The sequence below is a fragment of the Amblyomma maculatum genome, chromosome 6, assembly GCF_055883805.1.
Source record: "Amblyomma maculatum isolate TAMU_Amacu chromosome 6, ASM5588380v1, whole genome shotgun sequence".
Lineage (NCBI taxonomy): Eukaryota > Metazoa > Arthropoda > Arachnida > Ixodida > Ixodidae > Amblyomma > Amblyomma maculatum.
Window position 1 is genome coordinate 161,800,156 of NC_139349.1, and position 12,501 is coordinate 161,812,656.

At 48.2% G+C, this 12,501-nt stretch overlaps 1 pseudogene; it reads left to right on the top strand.

The window, feature by feature from the left end:
* The first annotated feature begins 365 nt into the window (after window positions 1-365).
* On the top strand, window positions 366-1,360 carry LOC146187322 (uncharacterized; annotated as a pseudogene).
* The last annotated feature ends 11,141 nt before the right edge of the window (window positions 1,361-12,501 follow it).

Sequence of the window (12,501 nt, forward strand, 5' to 3'; positions counted from 1 at the left end):
GATGACGAAAGCCTGAATGAGTCGACAGGTGTCGCGTTCTTTCATACCACTCCTCTTTTTGGTTATTCGCTTGATTAGTCTGGCTGTTTGGGTGACTGTTGTGGTCAGTTTATCACCATCACGGCAGCACTGCCGTGATGGTGTCGCCTCAAGTACTTTTGTTTGTGCAGGTTTGCGCATCGCTCCTGATCCTAGTCTCCGACACACCGACAGTTGTAGGGGCCACCGGACAGCAGCAATCTTGTCCCCCAGCTGCGATCGGCGAAACGCTCTGGCGGCTTCCTGGATTTATCGCCGATGCCTCTCGCCGTGCACCAAGTATGGACGATCATCGCCTCGTGGAGGGCGTTCTCTGCGCACCTTCGATGAGCACAGTGGCGTCACACCAACAACATACGTCACGGAGCCTGCCGGCTAAAATCTGCTGCCCCGACCAGCGTTCGCCAGTGTACACGGCAGCACTGCCGTGATGGTGTCGCCTCAAGTACCTTTGTTTGTGCAGGTTAGTGCAGAAAGATACGGTTTTCGTAGCGATCACCTCTGTCTAGTTGTGCTGCCGTGTCCACAAGTACTGCTTGATTGTGTCAACGACTGTCTTTCATTGGTATGAATGCTGCTGAAGCTTTCAGGGGATGTAGAGGAAAACCCTGGGCCTGTTTCAGAAACTATCCTAAATGAAATTCTCAAAACTCAAAAAGAAATATTGGTCACAGTTACTATTATTCAAGAAAAACTAACATCGTCTGAGGCAGGTATTGTGAAAATGCAAACAAGACTCGGTTGCATCGAAGCGAAGCTCGTCGTCCTAGAGGAATCCCAAATAAGGCTATCTAATATTGAGACCACTGTGAGTGATTGCCAGGCGGAAATCGCTGCACTAGCTAAACAACTTGATGCCTTGGAAAATCAGCCCCGGCGGAACAACCTGATTGTAAGAGGTATACTGGAAGAAGAAAATGAAAACGAAGAAACATTGCTGAGAAAAGTAAACGACGAAGTTTTTGAGGTAAAACTCGGAGAGAAGCTAAGTACCATTGAAAGAATACACCGTCTTGGTAAGTTGTCTCCGGGAAAGCATCGCCCAGTTATCCTTAGGATTGGTGATTTTAGGGAAAAAACTAAGATTATGAATAACTGCTACAAGCTTAAAGGAGGTCAAATAAGCATTTCAGAGGACTATTCTAAAAGAGTGCATGATATACGGAAGAACCTCTGGAATTCCACTGTAGACGAAAGGAAAAATGGGGCCAAAGTTAAGATGGTATTCGATAAGATGAAGGTGAACAATATCCTCTACCCCTGGGCCGAAACTATGAAACAAAGGTACAAATGTCATACCTCTTCTGGGAGTAGCGATTGACGCAGGAACACAGGATCAAAACCGTTCAAAGTCATAAATGTTAATGCCAGAAGCATATTCAATAAAATTGTCGAATCAGAAAGCATAATCATAGAATATGAACCAGACATAGTAGTAGTCACCGAAACATGGCTGCATAGGGATATACTCGACATTGAAGTTACTCCTCCTAGCTATAAAATAGTGAGAAAGGACCGGGAAGACAGAGGTGGGGGAGTTGCATTAATTATCAAGGACAACAGAGCTTTTTCTGTACTTCCAGATGTAAATGGCGTAGAAGCGCTATGGGTCAAAATAAGACTAGATAAACAGTCTTCATCGTGTGTGTTTACAGGGCCCCAAATGCTCCGGTAGACGTTTTGGTAAATCTGCGAACATTTATGGACTCCTACCTGCCTCACGATAGTAGGATGCTATTATTGGGAGATTTCAACCTATCCGGCATTGACAGGTGTTCGAAATTACCTGGAACACGAGAAGTGCTTAGTTGCGAGCTGTTACTTGATCTGGCTTTTTGTCATAATTTAGTTCAAGTTGTACCTGATTACACAAGGATATGTACTGCATCATCATCTTTACTGGATTTGATTTTTGTTTCCGAACGTATACAAACCTCTCTCTGTGAATGTGAGATCTTGGATGGCTTGTCGGATCATAGGATGGTTTTGTTATCCTTAAAGGCATCACCAGATTCCACAGGTACTTTGTCCAAAAAACATTTCTTTAATTTTCATGACGCTGATGATGCTGCTGTGATTGACTGCCTCGATTATTCATATGAAGATTTTGTGCAGCTGTATGACTCTGATGCTAGTACTGACCAACTATGGGAATTCTTTTCGAAATTAGCAGAGCGGTGCCTTAATCAGTTTGTTCCTAAGAAATTTAAGACCACCAATAAAACGAGTCCCTGGATAACTAGAGACATTCTTCATCTCAAACGAAGAATTAAAAGTAAACGTAAGGCTTCCTCACACAACCCAAACCCCGAAAATAAACTTTGTATTCGCCGCATGAGCCAGGATTTAAAGAGTCTTCTTAAGGAATCAAAAGACAGATTCTATAATGTGACGATCACGAAATTTTTTCGCGAGTCACCTGGTAACTTTTGGCGCTATATAAATCCGTCAAAGGTTCTGCACCATGCTGAGACCGAGGAGAACGCCCATAAACGTGCCGAAGATTTTAATTTATATTTTTCATCTGTTTACATACGTGATAATGGTGTACTGCCTCCTTTTAATGCTGAAACTGAAAGGCCTCCTATTACTGACTTAGAAATTGATGAGCAAGGTGTTCTAAATCTGCTATTACATATTGACATCAAGAAAAGCCAAGGTCCAGATCGTATCCCTAACGAGTTTTTTATAGGTACGCTGAATGGGTATCTAAATACTTGACCAAAATATTTCAGTCTTCTTTTACTAGCGGATGCTTCCCAACTGACTGGAAGCGAGCAAAAGTTATACCAGTCCATAAAAGCGTAAATAATTCTGTTAGCAATTATCGCCCAATCTCGCTCACTAGTACAGTTTCGAAGTTGCTTGAACATATCATATAAACACCTGCTCAACTACCTCGACCAGCATGATATCCTTTAAGCATGGCTTCCGAAAGGGACTGTCCACAACTACCCGACTGATAGAAATAGTTCATGACCTCGCAGAAGCAAAAAAATTGACGTGGTCAAACAGACGTTATATACCTTGACTTTGTGGAAGCATTTGATAAAGTTTCACACCAAAAATTGTTATATAAGGTTAATGCGGTCTTTAAAAATCAAACACTCACACAGTTGTTTTCCGCGTATGTATCCTCTCGTGAACAGTATGTATTTATTAGAAGTTGTGAATCTAGCACTCTTCCTGTTGCTTCTGGTGTGCCGCAGGGTACCGTTTTAGGCCCACTCCTCTTTCTCATCTTCATTAATGATTTGCAAAGTAGCATTGATTTCCAATAAGACTGTTTGCTGACGACTGCGTGATATACAGTAGCGTAAATACGATTGATGATCAGATTAAATTAAATTTAAACCTACAAAGAATAGTCAATTGGTGTAACGACTGGCAGATGGAGTTAAACTTAAAAAAGTCTGTGTTCATGTCAGTAACTAGGAAAAAGAATGTTCTTAATTTCAATTCTCAAATAAATGGTTACATGCTCGAAAGAGTTGATCAGTATAAATACCTAGGCTTAACTTTTACATCAGACCTACGATGGAATACCCACACTGAAAATGTCATCTCCAAAGCTTTTAAAACACAATGGTACCTGCGGCGCACAATGCACAGTGCTACCCCGGATGTAAAGTGCCTGGCTTACAATACCCTAGTCAGACCAATTATTGAATATGCCAAAGTAGTATGGGATCCTCACACAGCAACTAACATTCACAAGCTAGATAGGATTCAGCGGCTCGCTGCAAGGTTTATATATAATAAATACCGCCGTAACCATTCTTCAACAGACCTCTGCCAACAAGCCCAACTACCAATGTTAGAAAGCAGAACCAGCTATGAAAGACTAAAAATTCTTTACCTCATTATGAATAATTATCTAAAAATGAATAAATCAGACTACTTTGAGATCAAAACTAATGAGACATCAAGGCATCGTCATAGTAGGTTCATTCCATTGCCGGCTGTAAAAAATAATTGCTTCAAGTTTAGTTATTTCCCGCGAACTTGTAAGTACTGGAACTCTCTTCCAGATTCTGCTGTTCGATCATCATCATTATCTGAATTTGTACGCCATTTAGAAAATTTCATCTATGGCGCTACCACAGGGTGATGAGGTTCTATTGTGGTTGTGTAGGATGGCTGTTGTTTCGATTTCTGTGTAATTCATTTTCGTTTTGTTTGTGTGTGCATTCAGAGACAATTTTTGATTGACTATTGATTTTCATCGTGTTCTGTATTGCTCATTTTTCGTTTTGTATTTTCCACTCCTGTTACAGCCCCTTATGGTGGCTGACAGTATTAATGAATGAATGAATGAATGAATGAATGAATGAATGAATGAATGAATGAATGAATGAATGAATGAATGAATGAATTTCTGTGGTTACTCTGAATGAACATGCATAGGATTCTGATGGTGTCTACTTGTTTGATTGGCAGTCCTTTGAGCTCTACCCTGATTGCAGGAGGCGGAGGTCTGTTCTTTCGATTGGGGCCTTCTCGAACTATAAGGAGTTCGGACTTAGAGTGTGAACATTCAAGACCCGCCCTTAGAGAGTAAGTCTCAATGGTGTCGACTGCTTCCTGAAGCACACTTTCTATTTGGGCATCACTTCCCCTGTTCACCCACAGGGTAATGTCGTTCGCGTAAAACGTATGCTGTAGTCCTTCGATGGCGGCGAGTCTGGGGGACAGTGTTATCAGTGCAATGTTGAAGAGGAACGGCGACATCATAGAGCCTTGTGGTGTTCCCTTTCCGCCCAGAGATATGGGCCTGATTTGATTGCGCCGAGAGTGAGCTCGGCCGTCCTGTTCGTAAGAAAGGACCGGACGTACCCGAAGACTCTCTCTCCAGGATTCAAAAGCGAGAGGTTTTCTAATATCGCCTCGTGCGAGACGTTATCGAAGGCTTTACAGAGATCAAGCCCAAGTATTGCCCTCGTTCCATGACAGTACCTGCGATCCATAACAACCCTCGACAGCTGGATCATGACATCCTGCGTGGAGAGGTTGGGTCTGAATCCTATCATGGTTGAGGGGATGAGGTCGTTGTCCTCTACATAACCCTGCAGCCTGTTGAGAACAATGTGTTCCATTAATTTGCCTAGGCACGACGTTAACGAAATGGGTCTTAGGTTTTCTATGTTAAGCTTCTTCCCTGGTTTCGGTATGAATGTCACTTTGGCATGTTTTCATTCTTGCGGTACCTCTCCATTCCTCCACTAGGTGTTCATGAGGTCAGTTAGGGCCGAAACTGAGCCGATATCTAGGTTCCTGAGAATTTTGTTTGAGACGCCGTCTGGTCCCGCCGCGGAGGTCGTCCCGAGTTGTGCTATCGCGTAAAACATCTCCGCTTCCGTAAAGTCCTCATCCAACTGTTCATTGGGGAGTCCTCCATACATAGGGAGTGGGCTAGTGTTAGGTGTCGTGTTCGGGTACATTTGACATAGTGCATTTAGTAGCTCCGCGTCCGTACCTTCATACTTTTGTATAATTTATGCGAGGTGATCCCGCGCAGCAGATTTTGTTTGCGTTGGGTCAAGCAAGTGTCGGAGCAAGAGCCAGGTTTTCTTACTGCCGAGCTGTCCGTTCATTCCATCGCAGATTTGCCCCCACTGTTGTTTCTCCAGGTCCCTGGCATGTGCCTCGATCTGCCACTGTAGTGCAATGCGCCGTCGCAGCGTTCTGTTGAAACGCTGCTTTTTCCAACGGCAAAGTAAACTAGCGTGAGCCTCCCACATGTGCAGTAGCCGCGCGTCCTTGGTTGTATTGTCCTGACCTGCGGATTGCATTTCGGCTGTGGTGCTGTGAACGTCATTAATAAGTGCGCTGGTCCAGTCTTTAAGGTCGGTTATGTTGGAGGGGCGGTTTGTTCCCTCAGTTTTCTAAATTTGTCCCAGTCCGTAATTGTGGCTTTTGCGGTTAGGCGTTTATGTGGCGTTGTGTTGAACTTGACGGAGATAATGTAGTGGTCACTGCCTAGTGAGTATTGTGTGTTGTTCCAGCGAGCGTCCCGAATGTTTTTGCTTAGTGTTAGATCAGGAAAAGTGTCTGCACTTACGCTGTTGCCTATTCTAGTGACTTCCTGTGGATCGTTAAGAATGGAGAAACCAAAATCTTGGGCTGCTTCCCAGATTCTGATGCCTTTTGGCGTGGTTTTATTGTAACCCCATGCCGTGTGACGTGCGTTAAAATCGCCTACCACCAGTAACTGCGCCCTGGCTGCGAGCTTTAGTACCTTCTCCAGTAGACGCGGTATTCCTGAGCCCGCGTCTTTGGGTGAGCTGTACAAGTTTAGGATGAAGAGCGTTGTATCTCCTTTTTTCCTAGGGACAATTTCTAGCAAAGTGTAATTGACGTCGGTGTCATCGAATGTGTGCTGTATGGTGGTGATGTTTCGCTGAATGAAAGCCACGGTGAGCTGGTCCCGCTTGTTCGACACGCTTGTTTGTACAAAAGCTTTGTAGCCTGGTAAATTGATTGGTCCCCTATTTTCTTGGAGCGCTATTACATCTGGTTTGCTAGCTGAGTTTTGAATGTGGAGCAGCAAGTTGCCCCGCTTGACGCGGAACGTCCTGCAGTTCCACTGCCATACCTCAATTTCTTGGCGAGGGGCCATCTTTGTGCTGAAGATTTGGCAAGGTTGTCGGAGTTGCCGACAACCTGTCGATAATTATATTTAGTCTGGCGGATTGACTGCCAATTGCTGTTTCTATGGCTGCTACTTTGGTTTCCATGGCTGCCACTCTAGTTTGTAGGTCGCCTAAAATTTTATCCTGTGTGTCCATACGGGCGTTGCTAATTGCATCCCTATCAGTGAGACTTTTGTTTAAGGCATTGAGTCTGGCGTGATGGTCAGTTGTGTTTGCATTAAATTTGGCTTCGAGTCTCCTGATGTCCTCGTCCCTGGTTGGTTCTAGAGGGGTTCCCTCAGGGGAGCTTTCCAAATGTGTTTTGGCTTTGCCGCGCTTGTCGTGATGTTCGCTGATGGGAGAGAAGGTTATGCAAAGGCCTTGTCAGAATCTCGGTGGTAACGGCTCACCGCGCTCGCTGCTACATGCACCGTCACGTGCGCCGGCTGGCTGACGCAGGTGAAGAAACCACCGCAAGCATAAGGACGCGAGGCTTGGTGGCGCTATCCACACGCCACCACTTCTTCACGGACTCCGTTCTTTCAGCCCCTAACACTTAACTACAGACTCAGTCTGCTTCGAGACTCGCATCAAACGATCCCTAACGTTCCAAGGAACCTGGTGATACCATCTTTACCAAGGTCAGGCCTTCGACCATCTAGCCAGGACTTCTAAGAGGACTGACGCGGCGTCACGCCGCGCTAAGCCTACAGGAACGCAGACTGCCGGCATGCCCTGCATCAACCGCAGTGGGCTGCTGCACCCGCCTCATCGTTGCCGAACCTCACCTATGCATCCCAGACGCGTGCCCCCGAGCCTGCATCTCAAGGCACGCCTGACCCTACCCTACACCAGCCGCAATCACCGCCGACCCTCGTCCATACATCTCAGAGGCGCACCCCCAAGCCCGCGTCTCAAGTGCCTCCGCCGCCGCCTCATGGCCCGCCAGCTCCGTCGTCTGCTTCAGAATCGCCTCCTCTCTATGAAGTGACCGCAGGCGCCTCTTCTGACCCGCTGGATCTCACGGCTGCTGCACTCCACCCGACCATGGACTTCACTCCATCCCCGGACGACGGCTGGGAAACGGTCGGTGCCACTAGCAAGGCCGCGAAATCTGCCAGATCTCACCTGGACGTAATATCGGTCGGGCTTCAGCTCCCACCTGGCACCCTATCTCCCCGCACTCGGCCCTACGAACTACTTAAAACTATAATCGATGCTACCAACCTCTCTGAACGCTCACCCTCGAGACCAAGCCAGTGCTGAACCTGGTCTTTCTGAAAACGCACTCTGACCTCACTGCCAACCTTCTGTTGCATATCACCCACACCAACCTCTCCGATAAGCTCGTGAAAGTCCGTTCCTACCCTGTCAAACCTCCTCTCTCCTGCCTCGGTGTCATACATGGTGTCAAACGCGGCCTTTCAACCGCCGATCTCATGAAGTACCTAGAGACATACACAGCCGATATCATAACAGCGCGCATGATGGGGTCCACCGAAACAGTTTTAATATCACTTGCTGGTACTGTCATCCCTCGCACTGTTTACTTTCGTCGAGCAGCATTTCGATGCCGCCCTTACAAACCCTGCGTTCCTGCATGTACGCGCTGTCTCGAGATTGGCCACCGCGCACATCACTGCTCTAGTGCCACCATTAACTGCCCCAAGTGCACTTCACCCATCCCCCCGCCGCTCTCTGTCCACGAGTGCACGCAGCCCTAGTGCCGGTACTGCCAGACAAACGAGCATGCTACTTTCGCCCCTATTTTCCCCTACTATGAGCAGAAAAACAAGGAGTGTGCCAAGAACGTCTACCAACAGCGTGTCAACCTTCACCAGGCCACTCAGCCGGCTCCTCCGCGCCCCCTATAAACGACGGCGATCCTCCTCTTGCAGAGCATGCGTTCTATTCCCCTCCCGGTTCCTACGCAGCAGTAACACAGGCACCTTCCCAGCTTTAGCTCGGGTGCTCTCCATCTCGTCAATGTCCTACGCGTCCGATTCCCAAGTCTCGTTACTCTCTCCAATCATCTCCACAGTCACTCGTTTCCCACTCGCCCCCTCCTCCGTCCTTTATTGAAGAACGCTTTCCTACCCTCGAGCTCCGTGTGGCTAGTTTGGAAGGGGCCATTTGCCCCCTTAAACAAGATCTCAGCAGCGTCGATCGCCGCCTAGATGCTCTTGAGGCTCGCATGGATCTGCTACTCACTAAAATAGATCCAAATTCTCAAACATAGAGAATTTCGTCGCTGACTCTCATAAATACCAGCCTGACGTTGAGCGCCGTCTCCAACAGCATCAGGAAGCTATCACCCGAATTTATGCCAAATTCAATAGCCTCGATACTCACGTCAATGTTCAGTTCGAATGCATCCTTAATTTGATCTCCACCTTTCAGACTTCATTGTAAGCCATCACGGATTCTCTTCCACCGCCCCCAAAGAAGCGCGATGGCACGCCACAGCGCAATCAAATTAGTTGGATGTCAACATGGAGAACCTCAATATAATTCAGTGGAACTGTCGCAATATCAATACTAACTGCACTCCATTACACCAGTATCTTGTTACTTTCCCCTCTCTGCCCCACTTCCTTCTCCTCCAGGAAACTCGCTGCTCCGCTAACGTCCCTGGCTACCGGGCATTTCACTCTATAGCTACTGAACCCCTCTCTTCTATCTACGTTCGCCGTGACCTCTCGGTAGCAGCCCTTAAAATTCCTTCATCGCTCCAATCCTACCTAGTGGGCACCCTCTACTATCTTCCTCAGGCTCACCTAAGCCTGGCAATGTTGTCCTTCTACAACCCCCCCCCCCCCCCCACTCACGCCAAACATTTCACGGCCCTAGGTAAATTTCTTAACACATTACCCTCTCGTACGGCTATACTTCTCTGCGGCGATTTTAATGCCCCGCACATACTATGGGGTTATCCGCAGACCTTTCGTGCTGGCCGCCTACTCCACTTCATGGCCCAACAAGCTCACCTCACTCTCCTCAACACCCCCGGAGTACACACTAGGGCGGGCACCTTCTCCCAACGCCACACAACCCCTGACCTCGCTTACTGTGCTGGTCCTATATCACCTCAGTGGTCAGCCACTGCCGATACTCTTCTTAGTGATCACTATATTATTTTCATCTCCGTCCCTATTCGAATACCCACCCGTAAGCAGCGCATTGGACATACTGACTGGCAGGCCTTTCCCTGTCTCCTCTCCTCTGCCTCCTTCACGTCCGATGAAGAGTGGACTAATGCCCTTCTCCAAGCGGCTTCATCATCGCACGGAGACCGCTGCATATCCCACTTCTGACCCCGATCCCCATCTCATCATGCTATGGAAGCGTCGCAAAAAGCTTCTCCGAACCGCCAGACTCCAACCTCGCAACATCCAACTGCAGACCACGCTTTCAAAGTTGCGAGACGATATCGTGACATATTGTGCTACGCTTGGGGATTCTCGTTGGAATACCCTATGCAACAATCTTGACACGGCGCTCCATAAAAAATCAACCTGGACGCTTTTTCGAACCCTCCTTGGTGCCACCCCTGCCCCTACCCCGACTCTTGCTAAAGCCCTAGCCACAAAGTCTCCCGATGAGGTTTTCGAAACCCTTGCAGATCTTTACCTCCCACCCCCTTTGTCCCCCTGTTACCTTGAATACACAGGCTGTGCAAGCAATGACCTCGATGCCCCTTTTACAGTGCGCGAGCTTGAAGCTGCACTTCTTGCTAACGCCACTCGGTCGGGTCCCGGTGAAGATGGACTCACTTACTCCGCTCTTCGCAATCTTCCCGATAACGCAAAAGAGCACCTTCTCAACCTTTATAACACCGCCTGAGAAGAAGGCTCTCTGCCATCGTCCTGGACTTCCTCACTTATTTCTCATTCCTAAACTTGGTAAGCCTCCAGCCTTTTCAAATCTCCGGCCCATTTCTCTGACCTCCTGTGTCGGCAAGACGATGGAAAGAATGGCGCTCACTAAGCTTAATGGGCATTTGGAGGTTTCAAACTCGCTCCCTCATACCCTCATTGGTTTTCGTTCCCGCGTATCTGCACAGGACCTTTTCCTTATACTCCAGCATACTTTCTTAGCCTGTGGTAGCTCTCAGCTTCACGCCCTGGCCACAGTCGATGTCCGCAAGGCATTCGATTGCGTCTCCCATGACCATATTCTTACCTACCTTTCCAGCACCGGCTGCGGCTCCCGAATGTATAACTACATTCGAGGTTTTCTTTCTAATCGCGAGGCCCGTTTCCGAGCATTGAACTTCACTTCTACATCCCACCGTTTCACCCGGGGTACCCCGCAGGATGCCGCTCTTTCACCCACCCTTTTTAATATCGCCATGGCTCCTCTCGCGGTTCAATTATCGTCTATTCCCGATCTTCAGCATTCTTTTTTACGCCGACGACATCACTCTGTGGTGCTCGCATGGATCTTCTGGTCATGTTCAAGACACCATTCAGCAGGGATTGGATATCATTTCTTGCTTTCTTGACCATGCAGGCCTATCTCCCGCGCCCGAGAAGTCAGAACGCCTACTTCTGACTCACTCTGTTTATCAACGAGCTCAAAGCTCACTGATATCCCTTACCTTGGGCGGCTCTCCAATCCCCGAAGTTTCTCAATGACGCATTCTTGGCATGCCTCTGCATGCCGCCAAAAATGGCCGGGCTCTCCATGCGGCTGTTGCTACCTGTCAGTCCGTCACCCATTTCGACGACTTGTGAGATGGTCCTCTGGCCTGAGGGAAGCTCAAGCTTGTCGACTGGCTCGGACGCTGGCTCTTAACAAATTCCTTCACTTTATACCGTATCTTTAATTCACCCAGGGCCAGCTAGACACACTTGCAACAGCTCTTCACGGCCTTTATAAAGCTGCTCTTTGTCTTCCCATAACCACTTCCACCGATAAGCTTTATGCCACCGGGCTTTTCATCCTCTTCGCAGTCTCCTTTCCCTTCACCGTGACCGACAGATAGCTCGCCTCTCCGGCACAGTTCATGGACGCTGGCTTCTAAAACAGGCTAACATTTCCCCAATCCAGTCAGTCCCTCTGCCAACTCCTTCCATTCCAGAGGCCACAAACCTCCGTAAACTTCCTCTTCCAGCCAATATGTCACCGGTCCTGCATGCTGGCCGCCAACATGCTGCTGCCTCTCACCATAATCCGCCCTTCAATACCCATGGGGTCGCTTACACGGATGCCTCATATGTGGCTCCTCGCGGATCCGGAAGCCAGGTCCTCTTTCATCCTCGTCTATCTACCTCTGTCACAGACACTAGCGGCCCCTTTCTCCACCCTCCGGATATTATCTCGCTTGAGGTCCTCTCCATCATTCATGCAATTCAGTTTCCATTCTCTCCCACCTGTGCCTAAGTATATTATATACACTGACTCCCAGGCTTCTATCCGTGCCATTAAATCTAAAAGTCTAACACGTCATCTGTCTACGGAGCTCGAGGTTGCACTTGTTGCGCTGCAGCCATGCCCCGTCTTCCTTCAATGGATCCCTGGACACTCGGGGATTGACGGAAATGAGCTGGCGAACCAGCTCGCCCGTGAAACTCGTAACAGGGCACCGTTCATCCTCTGGCCAAGATCCTTGGAGGACGGGTCGAGAGTGTCTCTTTGCGCCACCATCAGCGAATACTACAATACTGCTCGCTTAGACCGCAAGCTCTACCCCGACCCTCATCCTAATCTTTCCGTTCGGGAGGATCCTTCGGCAAATACAGTTGAACACACTCATCACCCCTGCCCGGCTACATCTCTACAAATCTCGTCGCGATCCATCATGCCCCAAATGCCCTTCCCCTTTTGC